The sequence below is a fragment of the Calliphora vicina genome, chromosome 3 (assembly GCF_958450345.1).
Source record: "Calliphora vicina chromosome 3, idCalVici1.1, whole genome shotgun sequence".
In the NCBI taxonomy this organism is placed as follows: Eukaryota; Metazoa; Arthropoda; class Insecta; order Diptera; family Calliphoridae; genus Calliphora; species Calliphora vicina.
In genome coordinates this window covers 122,494,189-122,515,785 of record NC_088782.1, presented here as the reverse complement: position 1 = coordinate 122,515,785, position 21,597 = coordinate 122,494,189, and the positions used below count along the sequence as shown (strand labels likewise).

Below are 21,597 nucleotides of genomic sequence, written 5' to 3'. Positions count from 1 at the left end.
AAATTTTGTATAAATCCCTTAAATTCCCAAAATTTTTTGCGAAAATCCCAGAAAGGGAAATTTGCAGAAACTCTTACAATTAAAATTTTGTTGCATTATTTATGTCTAATAAATATTTTTACAAAAACTTAATAAAATTACAAAGGAATGTAGCAATCCCGTGAATTCCCAAAATGTTTTCTCAAAATCCCTGAAAAAAAAAATTCGAAAAATTTGGGGAAAATTTATTAAAAATTTAATTCTTGTAGAGAAAGAAGTAAATCAATAAATTTTTGACAAAATCCAGAAAATTTTTTCAACATTAAGGGGGGTGTATAGGGTATTGTGGAACAAGATTTTTGAAATGTTTTATTTTTTGTATATTTGTTTTAAGCTTAATGTGACATGTGGCCTTTTTATCACTTTAAACAACTTTGGAAATCCATAATCAATATCTCCAGGTTTATCCATATTACCCCAAACAGTCAAGCAGTTAGTTCTTATCAGACCTAGACAACTGTCACTGTGAATGCCAGGTCTGTAACAAAATAAAAACACTGAAGAAAAGAAAACAACCGCAAAATTTGTATAATAAAAACAGGTGACTAAATTCACACATGGACAAAAACTCAAACTCTTTGCAAATAAATATGAAAACGAATGAATTTGATAAATTCTCTTTTGAATGATTAATCCAACTCTCTCTCTATCTCTCTCTTTCGCTCTTCATTAATAATACTAAGATCAAAGAGTGTTAGTGCTTGTTGTTTTTGTGTGTATTGTGGGGATTTTGTAGTTAATGAGGGGGGTCTGTAGGGGAGCTGTTGGCAGCACATGTTGTGCTTTAACATCGTCTCACACTGGTTATTTGCGCAATGTTTGAAACAGTTAAATGCCGACTACGGTACGTAAAAGTGAGTTTTTAAAACGGAGAATTTTGTTCAACGATCTGCGAATTAATAAAATAAAAGAAAACGAAAATCAATAAAAGAAAAACAACAAAATTTGGCTTGTTTTTGCGTGCGCAGTTTGGTTAAAAAGAAAATAAAACAAATGTAAATATTAATTGAAAAAAAAAAATTAAATATTTCCTTGCGAAAAAAATAAACTTAAAATTTAACAAAGTGTTTCCACAATTAGTGTATTGATTTGAAATAAAAAAGTGTTAAGAAATTTCCTCTATATTATTTATCACAAAAAAAAAACAACCACACAATGCTCGTAATAAAAGTTGAGGTTAAATAATTGAAAAATAGTAGAATAAAATATCAATTCTCTATTTAAATCAAGTGTGTTAATTAACAAAATAAATATTGAAAGAAATAATTAAAGCAATTGCCAAACGTAAGAAAAATCTTATAAAAATATCAAGCATTTAAATTTAGTGTATAAACAAAATAACAAAAAAAAAATTGAAAGAAAAAAGTTGTCAAAATACTTATTTCAATACAAAATAAGAAAATAATAAAAAGAAATAAGCAAAATAACCAAAAGCAAAAGGCAAAAAATAAAAAAAGTATAAAGAATTAACAACAAAGAGATAGTGCTAAAAATAGAGAGAATAAACACCAAAGAGTTTTTATTAAAAAAAAGAGTATTAAATAAAACAACAACAAAATTCTAAAGTTATTTCAAAGTGAGTAAAAATAAAAGTGTTGTTCTGTTTAAATAAAATAACAAATCACAAAAATTTCCTAAAATTCCAAAAGTTAAATACTTTTTGAGAATCCCGTAAATTCCCAAAATATTTTTCTAAAATCCCAGAAAAGGAAATTTCCAAAATGTTAAAAATTCTACGTTTATTCAGTATTTGTGAAAGATCGAATTTTATGAATTAAAAAATTTATAAATCCGAGAATTCCCAAAGTATTTTCGTAAAATCCCAGAAGGGGAACATTTTAAATTTACCTAATCAAATTATTTTTAGATTTTTTAAGACAAGTTATACGTTTTTTTAACGAAAATACTAAACTTTTGATAATCCCGTAAATTCCCAAAATGTTTTTCCAAAATCCCAGAAAGGGAAATTTCCAAAATGTTAAAAATTATATTCTTTTTTAGTATTTCTGATACATCTAATTTTTTAAATTAAAAAATTTATAAATCCGAGAATTCCCAAAATGTTTTCGTAAAATCCCAAAAGGGGACATTTTTGGAATATCGAAAAATTCAATATTTATTCATTATTTAGGACTAATTTATGCATATAAACAAAAAATCTTATAATTTCTAAAATCCCAGATGGGGAAGTTTAAAAAATGTTAAAAATTCTACGTTTATTTAGTTTCTGTTTAAATAAAATAACAAATCACAAAAATTTCCTAAAATTTCAAAAGTTAAATACTTTTTGAGAATCCCGTAAATTCCCAAAATATTTTTCTAAAATCCCAGAAAAGGAAATTTCCAAAATGTTAAAAATTCTACGTTTATTTAGTATTTGTGAAAGATCGAATTTTATGAATTAAAAATTTTAATAATCCCGAGAATTCCCAAAATGTTTTCGTAAAATCCCAGAAGGGGAACATTTTAAATTTACCTAATCAAATTATTTTTAGATTTTTTAAGAGAAGTTATTCGTTTTCAACGAAAATTTTGATAATCCCGTAAATTCCCAAAATGTTTTTCCAAAATCCCAGAAAGGGAAATTTTGAAAAAGTTAAAAATTATATTGTTTTTTAGTATTTCTGATAGATCTAATTCTTTAAATTAAAAAATTTATAAATCCGAGAATTCCCAAAATGTTTTCGTAAAATCCCAGAAGGGGAACATTTTAAATTTACCTAATCAATTTTTAGATTTTTTAAGACATGTTATTCTTTTTTTAACGAAAATACTAAACTTTTGATAATCCCGTAAATTCCCAAAAAAAATTTTCAAAAATCCCAGAAAGGGAAATTTTGAAAATGTTAAAAATTATATTGTTTTTTAGTATTTCTGATAGATCTAATTTTTTAAATTAAAAAAATTTATAATCCCGAGAATTCCCAAAATGTTTTCGTAAAATCCCAGAAGGGGAAATTTTTGGAAACTCGAAAAATTTAATATTTCTTCAATATTTATAACAAATTTATTCATAAAAACAAAAAAAATGTATAATTCGTGAATTCCCAAAATATTTTTCCAAAATCCCAGAAACGAAAATTTTTAGAAACTCGAAAAATTTAATATTTCTTCATTTACAACAAATTTATTGATATTAACAAAACATTTTATAATCCCAAGAATTCCCTAAATGTTTTTCTAAAATCCCAGATAATTTGGTGAATTCCCAAAATCTTTTTCTAAAATTCCCAGAAGGCGAAATTTTCAAAATGTTAAAAATTAAGCTTTTTTAATATTTCGGAAAGATAAAAAATTTATAATTCCAAGAATTCCCAAAATCTTTTTCAAAAATCCCAGAAAGTGAAATTTTTAGAAACTCGAAAAATTTAATATTTTTTTAATATTTACTATAAATTTATTCATATTAACAAAAAAATTTAATAATCTTTTAAATTCCCAAAATCTTTTTCAAAAATTCCAGATATTAAAATTTTTAAAATTAAAATATTTTAATTTTTCTAAATTTCCAGTCTGAAAATTTCTAGAAAAACGCTCTATCAGACACATTGTTTAAATTATTTTCTTAAAAAATTTAAAGCTCTTAAATTCGTTCTTTGTGTTAAACAAAGAGTTTACTTTATTTGTGGTATATTAAGAGTTTTAAAAGGGAGGAGAGTCCCTTAAAGAGAGATAGTGTTAATGTGTGAAATTATTTACAAATTTTTGTTTGTTTTGTTTTAATATTCTGGTGCTATATTGTTGTTGTTATTAATAGATCACTAATTTAACTAAAGCACTAAACATATGACAGCTGTCAACTGTCAAATTATTTATTTATGTGTTGTTGGTGTTTTATTTTGGATAAAAAAAAAAACACAGACATATATTTAAGTTAAATGTGCTTATAGTTGTGGTGAATTTTTTAATATTTCTTTTTCAAATTTATTAAAAACAAAAAAAAAAACTGTATTGAAACCATCACGTTTTTGTGGAATTTTTCTAAAAATATTTAAATATTTTGTGGAGAAACTAGAAATATTTTAAATTCTTTGCGGTTCATAGATATATGTATATTTAGAAAACTATATAAAATATCGAATCCAAATCATTGATGTGTTTAAAATTGGCATTGATAATTTTAAGTAAATTTAAATAAAATCATTTAAGAAAACACTAGGGTGGGTGGCTGGCTAAATAAGTTAAAGACAAGCAGCAGCAAGAAAAAGTAGCTGTATGTTTCTACAAAAAGTCTTAGTAGCCATTTGAATATAATTAGTTTTCAAACTAGCTAGAAATATGTCATTAAAAACCCCCGTTTGTGGCCACCATTTAAGGTAAAACCAACTGCAGTTACTTGTTTGAAAACTGACCACAATAAAATAAAATAAAAAAAAATGCAGGAAATTATTTGACATTAAAAGGGCGTCTACTGAAATTGCTTAAGACTTTATTAAAGAACAAACTAACACCAAAATGGTAAATGATTAAAAAGAAATTTTATGGCAAAACGTTTTGAAACCAATAAAACGGTAATCAAATATGATTGATGGTCAATGACAAGGTTTCAGTTAAGGTTTTCTATAAAAGAAAAAAGACATGGTCTAGATTTAAAGCAAAGCTTTTTTTGAACAAGTTCAAATATGTATGAAATAAAAGAGTTTTTGAATATAGAAATATATAAATAAGTCAAACAATCGGTCAAAATCGGGAAAAATATTTTGAACCGGATTTTTTTTCCACCAAAAAAAAATTTTGTTATACATTCTTTTTAACTAATAAATTAAAAAAAAATTTGGAAAAATTTTGAAAAAAATTTTGAAAAAAAATTTTGAAAAAAATTTGAAATTTTTTTTCCACCAAAAAAATTTTTTGTTATAAATTTTTTTTCACTAATTAAAAATAATTTTTTCTTTTAATTTCTAAGTTTTTATACTAAATATTGAAGAAAATTTTCAAGTGATTGTAATTGACTAAAAAGTATTGAAGAATTCATTGAAAAAAAATGTATAACAAAAACATTTTTTTGTTATAAATTTTTTTGCACTTATAAATTAAAAAAAAATTTTGAAAAAAAAAATTTTAAAAAAAAATTTAAAAAAAAATTTTGAAAAAAGTTTGAATTTTTTTTTCCACCAAAAAAATTTTTTGTTATAAATTTTTTTTCACTAATTAAAAAAATTTTGAAAAAAAATTTTTGAAAAAAGTTTGAATTTTTTTTTTTAAATTTATTTTTAACTAAAAATATAGCTCTCTTAATTGATTCTTTACGAGTAGTTTTCAAAATTTTCCATACTGACTTTTAATTTCTAAGTTTTTATACTAAATATCGAAGAAAATTTTCAAGTGATTGTAATTGACTAAAAGGTCATTTGAAAAGTATAAAATAATTCTTGATTTTCAAGTAACTAAACTGTTTGGAATTGAGCAATCCTATCAGTTTTATTTTATTTGCTAATTATTTGAAAAGTTTAATGTATTTATTTACAAAACAATTAAAAATTTGTGTGTTGTTTTTTTTCCAAATACCCCACAAAACTCTTAACTAAACTTGAAATTGTATGGCTACATTTAAATAAGTGTTTAAATGTATGTATTTATTTTTTTGTTTGTACGTCCAGCTATTGTTTAAATGACAAATCAAAAAATTCTGTCACGTTCAAAACTCCCCGTATTAGAATGAAATGCACTTTGTATTCCATACAATTCACAGCAAACGGAACGTTACACTACGCAGCGTTTAAATGCCAAAGAATATTGAAAATAAATAAATTTGTCAGTCGTTTTTTTTTTTTTTTTAACAGACATTTGAATTTGTACTAATAGAAAAATAAGTTAACTACAAGTTTAATCGGCTGGTATGAGTTTTAAATACCCTATAATAAAAACGAAAACTTTGCTTTATAAGTGTCATAAATATTCGAATAACTTTATTCGAATAATTTTTATAGATTTAACAGAAATTAAACCATAAATAAGGTTGTATGTTAATTTCGTTTACTTTTGTGGAAAATTCAAAAATGTATTCGTTATACGATTAATCGAATAAAATTTAATATCACCACAATACGCAAAAATGGTTTATATTTGACAATGAATTCAGAGTTAAAAATTAATATTTTAATTTTTTTAATTATTCGAATAAATTTTATTCGTTAGTTATTCGATTAATCGCATACAATTTTACTTTAATATGATTGAACTAATAATGCGAACATTTTTTTTGATGGCCAATACGTTGTGCCCAAATTTTATAGCTTATTCGTGTCATAAATTTTATTCGATTAATCGAATATAAATTTTTACTTTATTCGATTAATCGTAGAATTTTTTTTTATAGATTTAACAGAAATTAAGCCATAAATAAGGTTGTATGTTAATTTTGGTTACTTTTGTAGAAAATTTAAAAATTTATTCGTTATTCGATTAATCGAATAAAATTTAATATCACCACAATTCGCAAAAATGGTTTATATTTGACAATGAAATCAGAGTTAAAAATTAATATTTTAATTTTTTTAATTATTCGAATAAATTTTATTCGTTAGTTATTCGATTAATCGCATAAAATTTTACGTTAATATGATTAAACTAATAATGCGAAAATTTTTTTTGATGGCCAATATGTTGTGCCGAAATTTTATAGCTTATTCGTTTCATAAATTTTATTCGATTAATCGAATATAAATTTTTATTTTATTCGATTAATCGTATAATTTTTTTTTATAGATTTAACAGAAATTAAACCATAAATAAGGGTGTTATGTTTATTTTGGTAACTATTGTAGAAAATTCAAAAATTTATTCGTTATTCGATTAATCGAATAAAATTTAATAGCACCACAATTAGCAAAAATGGTTTATATTTGGCAATGAAATTAGATTTAAAAATTAATATTTTAATTTTTTTAATTATTCGAATAAATTTTATTCGTTAGTTATTCGATTAATCGCATAATGTTTAACGTTACTACGATTAAACTAATAATGTGAAAATATTTGTTTGATGGCCAATATGTTGTGCCCAAATTTTATAGCTTATTCGTGTCATAAATTTTATTCGATTAATCGAATATAAATTTTTACTTTATTCGATTAATCGTAGAATTTTTTTTTATAGATTTAACAGAAATTAAGCCATAAGGGTGTTATGTTTATTTTGGTTACTTTTGTAGAAAATTAAAAAATTTATTCGTTATTCGATTAATCGAATAAAAAATGGTTTATATTTGACAATGAAATCAGAGTTAAAAATTAATATTTTAATTTTTTTAATTATTCGAATAAATTTTATTCGTTAGTTATTCGATTAATCGCATGTTTTACGTTACTACGATTAAACTAATAATGTGAAAATATTTGTTTGATGGCCAATAAGTTTAGCAAAATTTTATAGCTTATTCGTTTCATAAATTTTATTCGATTAATCGAATATGAATTTTAACATTATTCGATTAATCGTATAATATTTTACGTTACTACGATTAAACCAATAATGTGAAAGTATTTGTTTGATGTCCAATATGTTGTGCCGAAATTTTATAGCTTATTGGTGCCATAAATTTTATTCGATTAATCGAATATAAATATGATAGTGATACAATTAATCGAATGAAATTAAATTTTCCAAAAAATATTTTATGTTACAATAAAACCATGTTATTTTTTAATTTAATAATTTATTCCAATAAATTTTATTCGTTACTTATTCGATTAATTGAATAATATTTAATCTTTAAGCATAAATGATTTCTTTTAGTTATAACTTAAAAATTTATTCGATTCAATTTTATTCGTTGGTTATTCGATTCATTTCTTGAAGATTAAATCAAATTATAATATTTGCTGATGTTTTTTGTTAAAAATTAAAAATTTATTCGAATAAATATTTTATGTTACACGATTAATCGTTCTATATTTTACAATCTATTCATTTTAAAGTTAATTTTCGATAAATTTAATACTATAGTAAATTTTCGAGACATTTTTCCAAATTTTAAAGTTTTTTTGATATGTAAAATTTATTCGATTAATCGAATAAATAAAATTAATATTCGATTAATCGAATATTTTTTACCGATTTAACAAAAATCAAACAATTAATAAAACGAATTTTTAATTTTCAAAATTTTTGTTAAAATTTAAAAATTTATTCGAATACATATTTTTTTATTCGTCATAGGAATAATCGAATAAGATGAATCTAACAATGTGAAAATATTATATCTAATGGACAATGTATTTTACAAATTCTATATTATTTTCGATTATTAATTTTTATTCGATTAATCGAATATTAATTTGCAATTTATTCGATTAATCGAATATTTTTTTTTACCAATTTTAAAAAAAAATCCAACTTTAAATAATAATGTTTGTAAATTTTCTTAATTTTTGTTGGAATATATTCGAATAATTATTTTTATTCGTTCTACAATAAATCGAATTAGAAAATATTTTAACGGAAATCAAACTATAAATACAAATTCGTAATTTATTCGATTAATCGAATAATTTTTAAAATTTTTTATCTTTGCCAAAATTTATTCGAATAATTTTTTTTTATTCGTCATGTAACAATGTGAAAATATTATATTTAATTTTACAAATTTTTTAGTTTAGTCGAGTCAAAATTTTTATTCGATTAATCGAATATTAATTTACAATTTATTCGATTAATCGAATATTTTTTTGTCCCAATTTAACAAAAATCCAACAATAAATGAAAATGTTTGTAAATTTTACTTATTTGTGTTGTTATATCTACGAATAATTATTTTTATTCGTTCTACAATTAATCGAATTAGAAAATATTTAAACAGAAATCAAACTATTAAAACAAATTTATGTTAATTTTCTTTTTTTTCTGATTATTTAATTTTGATTTAATTTTAATTTTACAAATTTTATAGTTTATTCGAGTCATAAATTTTATTCGATTAATCGAATATTAATTTACAATTTATTCGATTAATCGAATAATTTTTTTTTATCAATTTAACAAAAATCCAACAACAAACAACAATTTTTGTAAATTTTTTGTTGTAATATCTTCGAATAATTATTTTTATTCGTCCTACGAATCAAAATATAAATACAATTTTAACTAAAATTTTCTGATTTTATTCTATTAATCAAATAATTCGCATTTATTCGAATATTTTTTTTAACGATTTAATAATTTTTGTTAAAAATTTATTGGAATAAATATTTTTTTATTCGAATATTTATAAAAGAAAGTCATGCTGTTTTGAACTGTTACAAATGTTATGATAAACTTATTTGTTGTACTCATTAAGGAAGGGTATACAAATCAGACATACTGTGCAAATAAAACTTTATACATAATAAAAATGAAAAACAGTCGAAGCTGTAAAATAATATTTTTTTTTATGTTCTACGCTGAACAGCAGAAAAAACAAATTAAAAAGAAATAAAAAAAATATTTGAGCAAAAAAAAAAATTCTAGTGGCGTTTGTGTTTTTTATAAAAATGTCTGGCCAGCATAGAAAGGAGATGGTAGTGTATTAAATTGAAGCATTAAAATGTAACATATTTAATATTTGACAATTTGAGAAAAAAATATTAAGACTTCCTCTATGATCAATCAAATATATGATTGCTACAATCATGTGAATGGTAACTTAAACATAATATGCTTACCGCAATCATATACATAATTAAAAGTGACCATAATATTGATACAAAAAACAAGTAAACATGTACAGCTATATTTTTACTCTGGTGTAGACTTGGATGTACTATATAGCGAACCTTTAAGTTGTGTTGTTTTCCCCTTCACATCACAAAAAAATATCACACTTTTTCGACATTTATTGCTCAAGTTGTTTGCCAATTCATTAGCAATATTATAACGTAAGAAAAATAATAATAATAATACACACTCTACATACATCACTACATATGTATATGTATAAAAACCCAACAATAACAACAAAAATATCAACAATATTTTAAATAAATATTTGCCAATTCAAATGTAAAAACAACAACAGCAATAACAACAAACTATTAATAAATAAAATAACAACAAATATCATCCATCAGTAGCCTGCAGCATATGGAAGAGGCCCAAAAAAAATAACTAATTAAACAAATTTTTATTTTACAATCATTTGAAAGAGAGCAGGGGCCAAGGGCAGAGAAACATTGGGTTTGTTAGAGAATTAAAGAGAATCTTAAATATTGTTGATCGTTATTATTATTTTTTTCGTTTTTGTTGATAAATTGCTTGATAAAATTTAATGTAATTAAATTTTGTTTCAAGTTGTTTTGACATTTTTCTATAGAAAAGTATCTTGTGTCTTGTTGGGACAGTTTTCTATAGAAAAGTGTCTTGTTGGGACAGTTTTCTATAGAAAAGTGTCTTGTTGGGATAGTTTTCTATGGAAAAGTGTCTTGTTGGGATAGTTTTCTATATAAAAGTGTCTTTTTGGGACAGTTTTCTATAGAAAAGTGTCTTTTTGGGACAGTTTTCTATAGAAAAGTGTCTTTTTGGGACAGTTTTCTATAGAAAAGTGTCTTTTTGGGACAGTTTTCTATAGAAAATTGTCTTGTTAAGAAAGTTTTCTATAGAAAATTGTCTTGTTGGGACAATTTTCTATAGAAAATTGCCTTGTTGGGACAGTTTTCTATAGAAAAGTGTCTTTTTGGCACAGTTTTCTATAGAAAAGTGTCTTTTTGGGACAGTTTTCTATAGAAAAGTGTCTTTTTGGGACAGTTTTCTATAGAAAAGTGTCTTTTTGGCACAGTTTTCTATAGAAAAGTGTCTTTTTGGCACAGTTTTCTATAGAAAAGTGTCTTTTTGGCACAGTTTTCTATAGAAAAGTGTCTTTTTGGGACAGTTTCCTATACAAAAGTGTCTTTTTGGGACAGTTTTCTATAGAAAAGTGTCTTTTTGGGACAGTTTTCTATAGAAAAGTGTTTTCTATAGAAAAGTGTCTTTTTGGGACAGTTTTCTATAGATAAATGTCTTTTTGGGACAGTTTTCTATAGAAAAGTGTCTTGTTGGGACAGTTTTCTATAGGAAAGTGTCTTTTTGGGACAGTTTTCTATAGAAAAGTGTCTTTCTGGGACAGTTTTCTACAGAAAATTGTCTTTTTGGGGCAGTTTTCTATAGAAAATTGTCTTTTTGGGACAGTTTTCTATAGAAAAGTGTCTTTTTGGGACAGTTTTCTATAGAAAAGTGTCTTTTTGGGACAGTTTTCTATAGAAAAGTGTCTTTTTGGGACAGTTTTCTATAGAAAAGTGTCTTTTTGGGACAGTTTTCTATAGAAAAGTGTCTTTTTGGGACAGTTTTCTATAGAAAAGTGTCTTTTTGGGACAGTTTTCTATAGAAAAGTGTCTTTTTGGGACAGTTTTCTATAGAAAAGTGTCTTTTTGGGACAGTTTTCTATAGAAAAGTGTCTTTTTGGGACAGTTTTCTATAGAAAAGTGTCTTTTTGCGACAGACAAAGACACTTTTCTATAGAAATGTGTCTTTTTGGGACAGTTTTCTATAGGAAAGTGTCTTTTTGGGACATTTTTCTATAGAAAAGTGTCTTTTTGGGACAGTTTTCTATTGAAAAGTTTCTTTTTGGGACAGTTTTCTATAGAAAAGTGTCTTTTTGGGACAGTTTTCTATAGAAAAGTGTCTTGTTGGGACAGTTTTCTATAGAAAAGTGTCTTTTTGGGACAGTTTTCTATAGAAAAGTGTCTTTCTGGGACAGTTTTCTACAGAATATTGTCTTTTTGGGACAGTTTTCTATAGAAAATTGTCTTTTTGGGACAGTTTTCTATAGAAAGGTGTCTTTTTGGCACAGTTTTCTATAGAAAAGTGTCTTTTTGGGACAGTTTTCTATAGAAAAGTGTCTTTTTGGGACAGTTTTCTATAGAAAAGTGTCTTTTTGGGACAGTTTTCTATGGAAAAGTGTCTTTTTGGGACAGTTTTCTATGGAAAAGTGTCTTTTTGGGACAGTTTTCTATAGAAAATTGTCTTGTTGGGACAATTTTCTATAGAAAATTGTCTTGTTGGGACAGTTTTCTATAGAAAAGTGTCTTTTTGGGACAGTTTTCTATAGAAAAGTGTCTTTTTGGGACAGTTTTCTATAAAAAAGTGTCTTTTTGGGACAGTTTTCTATAGAAAAGTGTCGTTTTGGGACAGTTTTCTATACAAAAGTGCCTTTTTGGGACAGTTTTCTATAGAAAAGTGCCTTTTTGGGACAGTTTTCTATAGAAAAGTGCCTTTTTGGGACAGTTTTCTATACAAAAGTGTTTTTTGGGACAATTTTCTATAGAAAAGTGTCTTTTTAGGACAGTTTTCTATACAAAAGTGTCTTTTTGGGACAGTTTTCTATAGAAAAGTGTCTTTTTGGGACAGTTTTCTATAGAAAAGTGTCTTTTTGGGACAGTTTTCTATAGAAAAGTGTCTTTTTGGGACAGTTTTCTATAGAAAAGTGTCTTTTTGGGACAGTTTTCTATAGAAAAGTGTTTTTTTGGGACAGTTTTCTATAGAAAAGTGTTTTTTTGGGACAGTTTTCTATAGAAAAGTGTCTTGTTGGGACAGTTTTCTATAGAAAAGTGTCTTGTTGGGACAGTTTTCTATAGAAAAGTGTCTTGTTGGGACAGTTTTCTATAGAAAAGTGTCTTTTTTGTACAGTTTTCTATAGAAAAGTGTCTTTTTAGGACAGTTTTCTATACAAAAGTGTCTTTTTGGGACAGTTTTCTATAGAAAAGTGTCTTGTTGGGACAGTTTTCTATAGAAAAGTGTCTTTTTGGGACAGTTTTCTATAGTAAAGTGTCTTGTTGGGACAGTTTTCTATAGAAAAGTGTCTTTTTGGGACAGTTTTCTATAGAAAAGTGACTTTTTGGGACAGTTTTCTATAGAAAAGTGTCTTTTTGGGACAGTTTTCTATAGAAAAGTGTCTTTTTGGGACAGTTTTCTATAGAAAGGTGTCTTTTTGGCACAGTTTTCTATAGAAAAGTGTCTTTTTGGGACAGTTTTCTATAGAAAAGTGTCTTGTTGGGACAGTTTTCTAGAGAAATGTGTCTTTTTGGGACAGTTTTCTATGGAAAAGTGTCTTTTTGGGACAGTTTTCTATGGAAAAGTGTCTTTTTGGGACAGTTTTCTATAGAAAAGTTTCTTTTTGGGACAGTTTTCTATAGAGAAGTGTCTTTTTGGGACAGTTTTCTATAGAAAAGTGTCTTTTTGGGACAGTTTTCTATAGAAAGGTGTCTTTTTGGGACAGTTTTCTATAGAAAAGTGTCTTTTTGGGACAGTTTTCTATAAAAAAGTGTCTTTTTGGGACAGTTTTCTATAGAAAAGTGTCTTTTTGGGACAGTTTTCTATAGAAAAGTGCCTTTTTGGGACAGTTTTCTATAGAAAAGTGTCTTTTTGGGACAGTTTTCTATAGAAAAGTGTCTTTTTGGGACAGTTTTCTATAGAAAAGTGTCTTTTTGGGACAGTTTTCTATAGAAAAGTGTCTTTTTGGGACAGTTTTCTATAGAAAGGTGTCTTGTTGGGACAGTTTTATATAGAAATGTGTCTTTTTGGGACAGTTTTCTATAGAAAAGTGACTTTTTGGGACAGTTTTCTATAGAAACGTGTCTTTTTGGGACAGTTTTCTATAGAAAAGTGTCTTTTTGGGACAGTTTTCTATAGAAACGTGTCTTTTTGGGACAGTTTTCTATAGAAAAGTGTCTTTTTGGGACAGTTTTCTATAGAAAAGTGTCTTTTTGGGACAGTTTTCTATAGAAAAGTGTTTTTTTGGGACAGTTTTCTATAGAAAAGTGTTTTTTTGGGACAGTTTTCTATAGAAAAGTGTCTTTTTGGGACAGTTTTCTATAGAAAAGTGTCTTTTTGGGACAGTTTTCTATAGAAAAGTGTCTTTTTGGGACAGTTTTCTATAGAAAAGTATCTTTTTTTCTTTCTTCTTTCTATAGAAGAGTGTCTTTTTGCGACAGTTTTCTATAGAAAAGTGTCTTTTTGGGACAGTTTTCTATAGAAAAGTGTCTTTTTGGGGACAGTTTTCTATAGAAAAGTTTCTTTTTGGGACAGTTTTCTATAGAAAAGTTTCTTTTTGGGGCAGTTTTCTATAGAAAACTGTCTTGTTGGGACAGTTTTCTATAGAAAAATGTTTTGTTGGGACAGTTTTCTATAGAAAAGTGTCTTATTGCGACTGTTTGCTATAGAAAAGTGTCTTTTTGGGTCAGTTTTCTATAGAAAAGTGTCTTTTTGGGACAGTTTTCTATAGAAAAGTGTCTTTTTGGGACAGTTTTCTATAGAAAGGTGTCTTTTTGGGACAGTTTTCTATAGAAAAGTGTATTTTTGGGACAGTTTTCTATAGAAAAGTGTCTTTTTGGGACAGTTTTCTATAGAAAAGTGTCTTATTGCGACTGTTTGCTATAGAAAAGTGTCTTGTTGGGACAGTTTTCTTATATAGACAAGTGTCTTGTTAAGACAAAAATCAAACTATAAATACAAATTCGCAATTTATTCAATTAAAATTATAATTTTTTTAAATTTTTTATCTTCATCAAAATTTATTCGAATAATTATATTTTATTCGTCATTTGATTAATCGAATAAGATGAATCTAACAGTGTGAAAATATTACATTTAATTTTACAAATATTATAGTTTATTCGATTGATAAATTTTATTCGATTAATCGGATATTAATTTATACTTTATTCGATTAATCGAATAATTTTTTTTTTACCAATTTAACAAAAATCTAACAATAAATAAAAATTTTTGTAAATTTTCTAAATTTTTGTTGTAATATATTCGAATAATTATTTTCATTCGTCCTACGATTAATCGAATTAGAAAATATTTTAAATGAAATCAAACCATTAAAACAAATTTATGTTAATTTTCTAATTTTATTCGATTAATCAAATAATTCGCATTTATTCGAATATTTTTTTTATAGAAAAGACAGTTTTCTTTATAGAAAAGTGCCTTGTTGGGTCCGTTTTCTATAGAAAAGTGACTTGTTGGGTCCGTTTTCTTATATAGAAAGGTGGATTTAACTAAAGATCACTTCCTGAAATGATCTCATATCAATACTGTTGATATTTATACAAAATGATTGCATATATACTTAAAATTTTCCTATTTCTAATAATTTCTTTGTTTCCAAAACTACTCAATTTCAAATTCCCTTTGTTTAGTTTGGTTAATTTCAGCGAAATCATTTGCATTTTTATATACAATATATTTTACAGTTTATTTTTATTAATTTTAATTAATTAGTATTACAATTAAAACAATAGCTATTTATTACCTTCAATCTTAAAAAAAAAAATAATTCATACTAAATAATGATTTTTTTTTATTTTTTCCTTATCATTTAAAGAAAATTACAAATTAAAGTACAATATTTTTTGTTGCGCCTTTAATATTTATAAATTGATAATACACGTCTTTTAGTGAGTATGCGAGTCTATTTCGTTTATTAATTAACACTTTCAGAGAGTTTGTTTTTTCTTGTTATAATTATTATTATTATTATTTGTTAAAGCTTAAAAATGAGAGCAACATTTTAAAAAATGTTCCGTAGTAACTCTTTTCTTTTTGTTTAATTAAGAGCAATTTTATTTAGCAAAATAAAAATTTTTACACAAAAAAATATTTCTTTACAAAGACATGAAAAATAAATCAACAATTTTTTTCACAAAAGCTTTATATTTGTTTTTTTAAAAATTTTTAATTAAAAAAAAGCTTTTACAATTTTTATTGTCAGCTTTTCTCACAAAAAGTTTTTATTTCAATAAAAAGCTTTTCCACACAAAAAAGCTTTATTGAACAAAAGCTTTTCCAACAAAAGCTTTTCTGACAAAAACATTTAATTTTAGAGTATTTTTTACAAAAACCTTTTATTTCAATAAAAAGCTTTGCCACACAAAAAAGCTTAATTTTACAAAAGATTTTCCAATTAAAAAGCTTTATTTAACACAAGCTTTTCTCACAAAAACCACTTATTTCAGAGCTTTTCTCCAAAAAATGTATCTCAATTAAAAGCTTTTCTACAAAATAGCTTTATTTAACACACACAAAAACCATAGCTTTTCTTACAAAAAAAATGTTCGTTTCAATAAAAAGTTTTTCCACAAAAAAGCTTTATTTATTAAAGATTTTCTCACAAACTTGTTATTTTAGAGCTTTTCTCATAAAATTCGTTTATTTTAGAGCTTTTCTCACTAAAACATCTTATTTTTAAAGACTCAAAAAAAAAATATTTCAATATTTTCAACAAAAGCTTTAGTATTTAAAAAAATAAAACGATTTCCCAGAAAAAGCTTTATTTAACACAAGCTTTTCTTATAAAAACGTTATTTTAGAGCTTTTCTAATAAAAATGGTTTATTTTAGAGCTTTTCGCTCGAAAAAGCTTTATTTAACAAACGATTTTGCACCAAAAAAGCTTTATTTAACAAAAGCTTTCCTCACATAAAGCACTTATTTTAAATACTTTCCCAAAAAAAAAATTATTTCAATATTTTCCACAAAATTTTCCACAAAAAAAAAACGATTTCCCAGAAAAAGCTTTATTTAACACAAGCATTTCTTATAAAAACCTTATTTTAGAGCTTTTCTCACAAAAATGGTTTATTTTAGAGCTTTTCGCTCGAAAAAGCTTTATTTAACAAACAATTTTGCACCAAAAAAGCTATATTTAACAAAAGCTTTTCTCACATAAAGCTCTTATTTTAGAGCTTTTCTTTTTATTTTAATAAAAAGCTTTGCTAAACACTAAAGCTTAATTTAACAAAAGATATTTCTCTAAAAAGCTTTATTTAACTAAAGCTTTTTACACAAAAACCTCTTAGAGCTTTTATCACAAAACAATTTTCTTTCAATAAAAAGATTTTCCTTCAAAAAAGCTTTTTTTCATTTTTTTCTTTAAATTTTCTATAATTTATTTATAAACTACTCTATTTCCATAAATCTTGTTTGAAAAACCTTTTAGAGCTTTTATCACAAAACACTTTTCTTTCAATAAAAAGATTTTCCTCCAAATTATTTATAAATTACTCTATTTCCATAAATCTTGTTTGATTTTTAAGGTTTTTCAAGCAATTTATTTGAAATAAATTTTTAAAAATTTCCAAAAAATATCCGTTATTAAGCTTAATTTCTTAATGAAATTGAAATTCTTGTTATTAATCATAACAGCTGAATACATGAATGAAAGAAATGACAGCACACTGGTTTCGCTTTTTTAATAATTCAGATACATATGATTGTCATGATAGTTAACAACAAAAGTAAACATACCATTGAATAAAAAAAAAGAGATTAATAATTGAGAAACAAATATTTGTTTATATAAATTTGTTTAAAGATAAAATATTTAAATAAAATTTGGAAAACTTTTGTTTATGTTTGGAAAAAGTGTTTCCAGTGTTTCACTAATTTTCTTACAGACTGTATGTTTGATTTAATTTATGTATATTTTTTTCTTCATTCTTTTCTTTTCTCTACTCTTGTATATTTAAGCATATAATTCATTTGTCAACTACCTGTATTTGAATGAATTCTAAAAATATATTTTATATTTATTTTACATTTAAAGCCCTCTTTACGAAGAATTAATTAAAATTCTAAACAGTTTTTTTGTCGCTTAAATTTTTTTATACTTTTTTTTTCTATTGCTTTTTGACTTGAAATAAATTTTATAGCCAATGGCCAAAAAAGCATGGAGAATAGAATTAAAGTTTATTTGTTTAAAAAATAACCGAAATAAAGTGTTTTATGTCACAGTTGATGATGGATTTGTTAGATAATTTTTTAATTTTTTTTTTTTTTTTTTTGGAGAAAAAATCAACAAAAAGATAAAATTTAAAGCACCCAAAATATAAAAAAAAACTATGTTGTTTAAAACCTATTTAAATTGTTAAGTAAATATTTGAAAAGCTTAAAAAATTAGTTTACAAATATTTGCTTAAATTTTAAAAGATATTTCCGAATAAAACTTCTAGTTTGTGACAATTTATTTAAGCAAATGTGTCTTTCTAAGTTTGAAATTAGAGGTGCGCCTCTCTGTATATTTCCCAAGAAATTTTTATTACGAGATGTACTTTATTTTATTTCAATTTAAATTAATTATTATTCTGTACACGTTGCCAATGTTACAACAAAATTTTGTTAACAAGTCTCTTGTACACATGTCCAAACAATTTAACTCAATGATACATATCATCATCATCATCATTGTCTCCGTCGTCATGTGGCTGAAAGGTTGATGATTTTATTAGCATTTTTTGTTTAAGGTAATAAAACAAGTAAAATGTTTAATTTATTAGCAGAACTTTAAAAAAAATAAATAAAAACATTTTCATTAAACAAACAAAGTTGGTGTGGTCTGCATCTTAAACTCTTTTATAAATATGTATTAAAGCTGTTATTTTGAATTTAGAAACTTTTTAAAAATTATCTTTTATTTTGAAGCTATTTCCTGTTTTTTCTTATCTTTTTTAAGTTGTTTAATTAAACAGTTTTGCTTAAAACTGTATTTTTAGTCATTGCCCAATCGTTAATTATCTATCGCCTTTTCTTAATAAACTGTTTGTATATTTATGTTGTAATAATTTTGTATCTTTCATTTAAAAACAAAACGTCTGAATTACTCAATATAGTTTATAATGAAATTCCTAAAAAAACTAAAGAAAATTTTCCCAAACAGATTGCTCATTGTTATAACTAGAAAGCTTTTTTCTTTAGTAGATATAAAAAAGCTTTATTTGTGCACATTTTAACTATTTTTAACAAAAAAACAAATTATTATATAAAAAGCTTTACCAAAAACCGAAAAATTGCTAAATCACTAAAAAAGCTTTTGAAAGCTTTAAGTCTAAAACTTGGCAAATCTAATAAGAGCCTCTATAATAATTTAAATAAACAGTAAACGAATTTAATTTTCTTAAAATGGCTTAAAATAAATAAAAATTTGCAAAAGCTTTTAAAAGCTCTTCAAATAAAATGTGCCAAAAATTAAAAAAAATTTACTATTTTTAATACAAGAACAACATATTACATAAAGCTTTACCAACCAGTGGAAAATTGCTAAATGACAAAAAAAGCTTTTGAAAGCTCTAAGCCTAAAAGGTGGCAAATCTAATAAGAGCCTCTAAAATAATATAGATAAACAGTAAACGAATGTAATTTTTTCAAAAAATGCTTAAAATCATTACAATTTTTAAAAGCTTTTAAAAGCTCTTCAAATAAAATGTGCCAAAAATTAAAAAAATTTAATATTTTTAATATAAGAACAACATATTATATAAAGTTTTACCAAATACAGAAAAAATTGCTAAATGACAAAAAAAGCTTTTGAAAGCTCTAAGCCTAAAAGGTGGCAAATCTAATAAGAGCCTCTAAAATAATATATATAAACAGTAAACGAATTTAATTTTCTCAAAATTGCTTAAAATAAATAAAAATTTGCAAAAGCTTTTAAAAGCTCTTCAAATAAAATGTGCCAGAAATGAAAAAAATTTACCATTTTTAATACAAGAACAACATATTACATAAAGCTTTACCAAATACAGAAAAAATTGCTAAATGGCAAAAAAGCTTTTGAAAGCTCTAAGCCTAAAACTTGGCAAATCTAATAAGAACTTCTAAAATAATTTAGCTTTTTAAAGCTCTTCAAATAAAGTGTGTCAAAAGTAAAAATATTTACTATTTTTAACACAAAAACAAAGCTTTTTCTTCAGTATTTCATTATTATTATAAAAAGCTTTACCAAAAACTGGAAAAATTTTTAAATTGCAAATAAAGCTTTTTAAAGCTCTAGCCAAAAAATTTCCACAGGTAATACAAATTACCAAAATAACTAAGATTAACATTAAGATACAAAATATCTACTCAAAATAGCTTCAAAATCCCAAAAATACTTAAAGCTTTTTCAAAAATAATAAAAATTAAAAAGCTTTTTTTTTGCTTTTAGCATAGAAAAAAGCTTTTTCGTAGATTCAACATTTTTGATTTAAAGCTTTTTTTGAAAACGTTTAAAAGCTTTTAGTAAACTTTATATTAATAAAATTGAAAAAAGCTTTTTTGGAATTGTTTAATATTTTTCCCAAAGAAGCTAATAGTGTAATTGTGTCACTATTTTTTATTATCGTTGTAAATTTTTCGTTTTTACTTAAATTTGAATAATAGAGCTTTCAAAGCTTTATTTATGAATTGGCCAAGTATTATAATTCAAACATTTTTAAACTTTTGTGCTGATTTTAAAGAGTTTTTACATGTTCTACAATAAGAGCTTTAAAAGCTTTTTTTTATCAATTTAAACTAAAATTTTTTTAAGAGCATTTTGCATTAATTTAAAAAAGATTTTATTTGATTTATTAAATTCATGATGTTTTTCTGTGAATTTTGTTAATATTTAGTCTATTTTTAGCCAGAACTTTTTAAAAAACTTTTGCTATTTTACATAATTTTTTAATTTTAAATGTCTTGTAAATTTTTTATAGAACATTTGCATAGTTTTTCACATGTTTTACAAACAGAGCTTTTAAAAGCTTTTGTATGTTTTATAAATTTAAACGAAATGTGAGCAATTAGTTTTTTTCTATTTTAGTTAAACTTGCATTTGGGATTTTTTTGGGTCGTTTTAAACAAACTTTGATGATTTTTAAAGTTTTTTACGGAATTTCAAAAAATAAAGCTTTTAATTTGTTGTATAATTTAATGGCGATCTTTGAAAATTAAAGATTTTTTTGTGCTTTCATTTCATTTCAAATGTTTGCATTAAGCTTAAGATAAAATTTACTTTTGAGTAGTTAATGATCTTTATAACAAAACTGTCTTTATGCTCTTTTCAATTGTTTGCCTGTCTTTGGACTCTAAACTCAATGGTCTATTATATAGAATGTCGCCATAAGTATGATATCTATCTATTTCATTTTATTATTGTTGTCTTAATAACAATAAAATATGTAAGAATTTTATCAGTTTAACAATTGAAATTGATAAACAAAAACACTAACAAAATAAAAACAAACTATTATAATATATAGAAAACTAAAAAAAAAAATATTACAAGCTTTTCTAGAAATTTGCTGGAAACTAGTGCAGGTGTGCTTTAATGCAAAAATACATAACAGGGTTTGGCAAATTTATATCAACTAAAATCTTGCTATCTATCGCATATTTTAAGAAATATATACTTTTATTTTGAGAAATTATTATTTTTTTTTAATTATTTCCGCCTACTTTTCATTTGCTGTTGCCACTTAATTAATTTTTTTATTTTGTTTAAATTTAATTTATATCAGAGTCTATATTTAGCAATATTTTTTAAACACTTAATCATAAAGTGATTGCTTCTATTGAGTTATTACTCAGGCAACGTAATCAAAGTCTCTAGCGGTAAATATTTATTTACTCAAAATTTTTGTTGAATTTATTTTATTTTTATTTTTAATTTGTTTTTTTTTTTTTGGTTTTTGTGCAAGATAATTGAATTAATAAAGAGTTCATTACCATGTAGTAGCCTGTTGGTGGCATTATTAAATGTTTTACTGATTATTTTCAGAATTTTTTAATCAATTTTGTAAAATTTTG

The 21,597-nt window shown here is 24.2% G+C and overlaps 1 protein-coding gene across 3 annotated transcripts in view; it reads left to right on the top strand.

Annotated features, from left to right (window-relative positions):
- The first annotated feature begins 785 nt into the window (after window positions 1-785).
- Window positions 786-21,597, top strand: part of LOC135955905 (rhoGEF domain-containing protein gxcJ-like) — a 269,772-nt gene continuing 248,960 nt past the window's right edge. For all 3 annotated transcript variants that reach the window (XM_065506316.1, XM_065506317.1, XM_065506315.1), the window contains exon 1: window positions 786-1,615. The gene's annotated coding sequence lies outside the window, so the exon portion shown is untranslated. The remainder of the gene's footprint in view (window positions 1,616-21,597) is intronic.